We start from the raw sequence: 8,119 nt of genomic DNA on the forward strand, positions 1-8,119 counted from the left end.
AGTATCAGCTTTTTCGAACAAGAACTCATCTCTTACAAAGGGATTTAATTTTTTTGAACTTATGTAAACTCCATACTTTTTGTTTGTGCAAAATGCACCATTCAAAGGCACATCACAAAATTTCAACAATTTCTGACTTCATTTGGTATTCTTCGTGCATTTACTTTTTTTTTGAGCTAGTTGACCCTGAAATTGAAAAGCAGTACAAATGAACTCTGAAAATGTTGAAAGTTGGCACGCTATCATCATTTCACCCACATAGCATGTGTTAAAAAGTTGAGAGGGCTACAACAAAAACTGGATGCACTTCGTGTACAAAACGGACAATCTCTCTCGAAGTATCAGCGTTTCGAACGAGAACTCATCTCTTACAAAGGGATTTAATTTTTTTGAACTTATTTTAACTCCATAATTTTTGTGTGTGCAAAATGCACCATTCAAAGGCACATCACAAAATTTCAACAATTTTTGACTTTATTTGGTATTATTCGTGCATTTACTTTTGTTTTGAGCTAGTTGACCCGGAAATTGAAAAGCACTACAAATGAACTCTGAAAATGTTGAAAGTTGGCATGCTATCCTTATTTCACCCACATAGCATGTGTTAAAAAGTTGAGAGGGCTACGACAAAAATTGGATGCACGTCGTGTACAAAGCGGACAATCTCTCTCGAAGTATCAGCGTTTCGGACGAGAACCCATCTCTTTCAAAGGGACTTAATTTTTTTGAACTTATTTGAACTCCATACTTTTTTTGTGTGCAAAATGCACCATTCAAAGGCACATCACAAAATTTCAACAATTTCTGACTTCATTTGGTATTCTTCGTGCATTTACTTATTTTTTTTGAGCTAGTTGACCCTGAAATTGAAAAGCAATACAAATGAACTCTGAGAATGTTGAAAGTTGGCATGCTATCATCATTTCACCCACATAGCATGTGTTAAAAAGTGGAGAGGGCTACGACAAAAACTGGATGCACTTCGTGTACAAAACGGACAATCTCTCTCGAAGTTTGAGCGTTTCAGACGACAACTCATCTCTTACAAAGGGATTTAATTTTTTTGAACTTATTTGAACTCCATAATTATTGTGTGTGCAAAATTCACCATTCAAAGGCACATCACAAAATTTCAACAATTTCTGACTTTATTTGGTACTATTCGTGCATTTACTTATTTTTTTGAGCTAGTTGACCCTGAAATTGAAAAGCACTACAAATGAACTCTGAAAATGTTGAAAGTAGGCATGCTATCATCATTTCACCCACATAGCATGTGTTAAAATGTGGAGAGGGCTACGACAAAAACTGGATGCACTTCGTGTACAAAACGGACAATCTCTCTCGAAGTGTGAGCGTTTTAGACGACAACTCATCTCTTACAAAGGGATTTAATTTTTTGAACTTATTTGAACTCCATAATTATTGTGTGTGCAAAATTCACCATTCAAAGGCACATCACAAAATTTCAACAATTTCTGGCTTTATTTGGTATTATTCGTGCATTTACTTATTTTTTTTGAGCTAGTTGACCCTGAAATTGAAAAGCACTACAAATGAACTCTGAAAATGTTGAAAGTTGGCATGCTATCATTATTTCACCCACATAGCATGTGTCAAAAAGTTGAGAGGGCTACGACAAAAACTGGAGGCACTTCGTGTACAAAACGGACAATCTCTCTCGAAGTGTGAGCGTTTCAGACGACAACTCATCTCTTACAAAGGGATTTAATTTTTTTGAACTTATTTGAACTCCATAATTATTGTGTGTGCAAAATTCACCATTCAAAGGCACATCACAAAATTTCAACAATTTCTGACTTTATTTGGTATTATTCGTGCATTTACTTTTTTTTTTTGAGCTAGTTGACCCTGAAATTGAAAAGCACTACAAATGAACTCTGAAAATGTTGAAAGTTGGCATGCTATCATTATTTCACCCACATAGCATGTGTTAAAAAGTTGAGAGGGCTACGACAAAAACTGGATGCACTTCGTGTACAAAACGGACAATCTCTCTCGAAGTATCAGCGTTTCGAACGAGAACTCATCTCTTACAAATGGATTTCAATTTTTTTAAACTTATTTGAACTCCATACTTTTTGTGTGTGCAAAATGCACCATTCAAAGGAACATCACAAAATTTCAACAATTTCTGACTTCATTTGGTATTCTTCGTGCATTTACTTTGTTTTTGAGCTAGTTGACCCTGAAATTGAAAAGCAGTACAAATGAACTCTGAAAATGTTGAAAGTTGGCACGCTATCATCATTTCACCCACATAGCATGTGTTAAAAATTTGAGAGGGCTACGACAAAAAATGGATGCACTTCGTCTACAAAACGGACAATCTCTCTCAAAGTATCAGCGTTTCGAACGAGAACTCATCTCTTACAAAGGGATTTCATTTTTTTGAACTTATTTGAACTCCATACTTTTTGTGTGTTCAAAATGCACCATTCAAAGGCACATCAAAAAATTTCAAAAATTTCTGACTTCATTTGGTATTCTTCGTGCATTTACTTTTTTTTTTTGAGCTAGTTGACCCTGAAATTGAAAAGCACTACAAATGAACTCTGAAAATGTTGAAAGTTGGCATGCTATCATCATTTCACCCACATAGCATGTGTTAAAAAGTTGAGAGGGCTACGACAAAAACTGGATGCACTTCGTGTACAATACGGACAATCTCTCTCGAAGTATCAGCGTTTCGAACGAGAACTCATCTCTTACAAAGGGATTTCAATTTTTTTGAACTTATTTAAACTCCATACTTTTTGTGTGTGCAAAATGCACCATTCAAAGGCACATCACAAAATTTCAACAATTTCTGACTTCATTTGGTATTCTTCGTGCATTTACTTTTTTTTGAGCTAGTTGACCCTGAAATTGAAAAGCACTACAAATGAACTCTGAAAATATTGAAAGTTGGCATTCTATCATCATTTCACCCACATAGCATGTGTTAAAAAGTTGAGAGGGCTACGACAAAAACTGGATGCACTTCGTGTACAAAACGGACAATCTCTCTCGAAGTATCAGCTTTTTCGAACAAGAACTCATCTCTTACAAAGGGATTTAATTTTTTTGAACTTATGTAAACTCCATACTTTTTGTTTGTGCAAAACGCACCATTCAAAGGCACATCACAAAATTTCAACAATTTCTGACTTCATTTGGTATTCTTCGTGCATTTACTTTTTTTTTGAGCTAGTTGACCCTGAAATTGAAAAGCAGTACAAATGAACTCTGAAAATGTTGAAAGTTGGCACGCTATCATCATTTCACCCACATAGCATGTGTTAAAAAGTTGAGAGGGCTACAACAAAAACTGGATGCACTTCGTGTACAAAACGGACAATCTCTCTCGAAGTATCAGCGTTTCGAACGAGAACTCATCTCTTACAAAGGGATTTAATTTTTTTGAACTTATTTTAACTCCATAATTTTTGTGTGTGCAAAATGCACCATTCAAAGGCACATCACAAAATTTCAACAATTTTTGACTTTATTTGGTATTATTCGTGCATTTACTGTTGTTTTGAGCTAGTTGACCCGGAAATTGAAAAGCACTACAAATGAACTCTGAAAATGTTGAAAGTTGGCATGCTATCCTTATTTCACCCACATAGCATGTGTTAAAAAGTTGAGAGGGCTACGACAAAAATTGGATGCACGTCGTGTACAAAGCGGACAATCTCTCTCGAAGTATCAGCGTTTCGGACGAGAACTCATCTCTTTCAAAGGGACTTAATTTTTTTGAACTTATTTGAACTCCATACTTTTTTTGTGTGCAAAATGCACCATTCAAAGGCACATCACAAAATTTCAACAATTTCTGACTTCATTTGGTATTCTTCGTGCATTTACTTATTATTTTTGAGCTAGTTGACCCTGAAATTGAAAAGCAATACAAATGAACTCTGAGAATGTTGAAAGTTGGCATGCTATCATCATTTCACCCACATAGCATGTGTTAAAAAGTGGAGAGGGCTACGACAAAAACTGGAAGCACTTCGTGTACAAAACGGACAATCTCTCTCGAAGTCTGAGCGTTTCAGACGACAACTCATCTCTTACAAAGGGATTTAATTTTTTTGAACTTATTTGAACTCCATAATTATTGTGTGTGCAAAATTCACCATTCAAAGGCACATCACAAAATTTCAACAATTTCTGACTTTATTTGGTACTATTCGTGCATTTACTTATTTTTTTGAGCTAGTTGACCCTGAAATTGAAAAGCACTACAAATGAACTCTGAAAATGTTGAAAGTAGGCATGCTATCATCATTTCACCCACATAGCATGTGTTAAAAAGTGGAGAGGGCTACGACAAAAACTGGATGCACTTCGTGTACAAAACGGACAATCTCTCTCGAAGTGTGAGCGTTTTAGACGACAACTCATCTCTTACAAAGGGATTTAATTTTTTGAACTTATTTGAACTCCATAATTATTGTGTGTGCAAAATTCACCATTCAAAGGCACATCACAAAATTTCAACAATTTCTGGCTTTATTTGGTATTATTCGTGCATTTACTTATTTTTTTTGAGCTAGTTGACCCTGAAATTGAAAAGCACTACAAACGAACTCTGAAAATGTTGAAAGTTGGCATGCTATCATTATTTCACCCACATAGCATGTGTTAAAAAGTTGAGAGGGCTACGACAAAAACTGGATGCACTTCGTGTAAAAAACGGACAATCTCTCTCGAAGTATCAGCGTTTCGAACGAGAACTCATCTCTTACAAATGGATTTCAATTTTTTTGAACTTATTTGAACTCCATACTTTTTGTGTGTGCAAAATGGACCATTCAAAGGAACATCACAAAATTTCAACAATTTCTGACTTCATTTGGTATTCTTCGTGCATTTACTTTGTTTTTGAGCTAGTTGACCCTGAAATTGAAAAGGAGTACAAATGAACTCTGAAAATGTTGAAAGTTGGCACGCTATCATCATTTCACCCACATAGCATGTGTTAAAAAGTTGAGAGGGCTACAACAAAAACTGGATGCACTTCGTGTACAAAACGGACAATCTCTCTCGAAGTATCAGCGTTTCGAACGAGAACTCATCTCTTACAAAGGGATTTCAATTTTTTTGAACTTATTTGAACTCCATACTTTTTGTGTGTGCAAAATGCACCATTCAAAGGAACATCACAAAATTTCAACAATTTCTGACTTCATTTGGTATTCTTCGTGCATTTACTTTTTTTTTTGAGCTAGTTGACCCTGAAATTGAAAAGCAGTACAAATGAACTCTGAAAATGTTGAAAGTTGGCACGCTATCATCATTTCACCCACATAGCATGTGTTAAAAATTTGAGAGGGCTACGACAAAAACTGGATGCACTTCGTCTACAAAACGGACAATCTCTCTCAAAGTATCAGCGTTTCGAACGAGAACTCATCTCTTACAAAGGGATTTCATTTTTTTGAACTTATTTGAACTCCATACTTTTTGGGTGTTCAAAATGCACCATTCAAAGGCACATCAAAAAATTTCAAAAATTTCTGACTTCATTTGGTATTCTTCGTGCATTTACTTTTTTTTTTTGAGCTAGTTGACCCTGAAATTGAAAAGCACTACAAATGAACTCTTAAAATGTTGAAAGTTGGCATGCTATCATCATTTCACCCACATAGCATGTGTTAAAAAGTTGAGAGGGCTACGACAAAAACTGGATGCACTTCGTGTACAATACGGACAATCTCTCTCGAAGTATCAGCGTTTCGAACGAGAACTCATCTCTTACAAAGGGATTTCAATTTTTTTGAACTTATTTAAACTCCATACTTTTTGTGTGTGCAAAATGCACCATTCAAAGGCACATCACAAAATATCAACAATTTCTGACTTCATTTGGTATTCTTCGTGCATTTACTTTTTTTTGAGCTAGTTGACCCTGAAATTGAAAAGCAGTACAAATGAACTCTGAAAATGTTGAAAGTTGGCATGCTATCATCATTTCACCCACATAGCATGTGTTAAAAAGTTGAGAGGGCTACGACAAAAACTGGATGCACTTCGTGTACAAAACGGACAATCTCTCTCGAAGTATGAGCTTTTTCGAACAAGAACTCATCTCTTACAAAGGGATTTAATTTTTTTGAACTTATGTAAACTCCATACTTTTTGTGTGTGCAAAATGCACCATTCAAAGGCACATCACAAAATTTCAACAATTTCTGACTTCATTTGGTATTCTTCGTGCATTTACTTTTATTTTGAGCTAGTTGACCCTGAAATTGAAAAGCAGTACAAATGAACTCTGAAAATGTTGAAAGTTGGCACGCTATCATCATTTCACCCACATAGCATGTGTTAAAAAGTTGAGAGGGCTACAACAAAAACTGGATGCACTTCGTGTACAAAACGAACAATCTCTCTCGAAGTATCAGCGTTTCGAACGAGAACTCATCTCTTACAAAGGGATTTAAATTTTTTGAACTTATTTAAACTCCATACTTTTTGTGTGTGCAAAATGCACCATTCAAAGGCACATCACAAAATTTCAACAATTTCTGACTTCATTTGGTATTCTTCGTGCATTTACTTTTTTTTTGAGCTAGTTGACCCTGAAATTGAAAAGCAGTACATATGAACTCTGAAAATGTTGAAAGTTGGCACGCTGTCATCATTTCACCCACATAGCATGTGTTAAAAAGTTTAGAGGGCTACGACAAAAACTGGATGCACTTCGTGTACAAAACGGACAATCTCTCTCGAAGTATCAGCGTTTCGAACGAGAACTCATCTCTTACAAAGGGATTTAATTTTTTTGAACTTATTTTAACTCCATAATTTTTGTGTGTGCAAAATGCACCATTCAAAGGCACATCACAAAATTTCAACAATTTCTGACTTTATTTGGTATTATTCGTGCATTTACTTTTTTTTTGAGCTAGTTGACCCTGAAATTGAAAAGCACTACAAATGAACTCTGAAAATGTTGAAAGTTGGCATGCTATCCTTATTTCACCCACATAGCATGTGTTAAAAAGTTGAGAGGGCTACGACAAAAATTGGATGCACGTCGTGTACAAAGCGGACAATCTCTCTCGAAGTATGAGCGTTTCGGACGAGAACCCATCTCTTACAAAGGGACTTAATTTTTTTGAACTTATTTGAACTCCATACTTTTTTTGTGTGCAAAGTGCACCTTTCAAAGGCACATCACAAAATTTCAACAATTTCTGACTTCATTTGGTATTCTTCGTGCATTTACTTTTTTTTTGAGCTAGTTGACCCTGAAATTGAAAAGCAGTACATATGAACTCTGAAAATGTTGAAAGTTGGCACGCTGTCATCATTTCACCCACATAGCATGTGTTAAAAAGTTTAGAGGGCTACGACAAAAACTGGATGCACTTCGTGTACAAAACGGACAATCTCTCTCGAAGTATCAGCGTTTCGAACGAGAACTCATCTCTTACAAAGGGATTTAATTTTTTTGAACTTATTTTAACTCCATAATTTTGTGTGTGTGCAAAATGCACCATTCAAAGGCACATCACAAAATTTCAACAATTTCTGACTTTATTTGGTATTATTCGTGCATTTACTTTTTTTTTGAGCTAGTTGACCCTGAAATTGAAAAGCACTACAAATGAACTCTGAAAATGTTGAAAGTTGGCATGCTATCCTTATTTCACCCACATAGCATGTGTTAAAAAGTTGAGAGGGCTACGACAAAAATTGGATGCACGTCGTGTACAAAGCGGACAATCTCTCTCGAAGTATGAGCGTTTCGGACGAGAACCCATCTCTTACAAAGGGACTTAATTTTTTTGAACTTATTTGAACTCCATACTTTTTTTGTGTGCAAAGTGCACCATTCAAAGGCACATCACAAAATTTCAACAATTTCTGACTTCATTTGGTATTCTTCGTGCATTTACTTATTTTTTTTGAGCTAGTTGACCCTGAAATTGGAAAGCACTACAAATGAACTCTGAGAATGTTGAAAGTTGGCATGCTATCATCATTTCACCCACATAGCATGTGTTAAAAATTTGAGAGGGCTACGACAAAAACTGGATGCACTTCGTGTACAAAACGGACAATCTCTCTCGAAATATCAGTGTTTCGAACGAGAACTCATCTC

Source organism: Hordeum vulgare, chromosome 5H, assembly GCF_904849725.1.
Source record: "Hordeum vulgare subsp. vulgare chromosome 5H, MorexV3_pseudomolecules_assembly, whole genome shotgun sequence".
Taxonomy (NCBI): Eukaryota; Viridiplantae; Streptophyta; class Magnoliopsida; order Poales; family Poaceae; genus Hordeum; species Hordeum vulgare.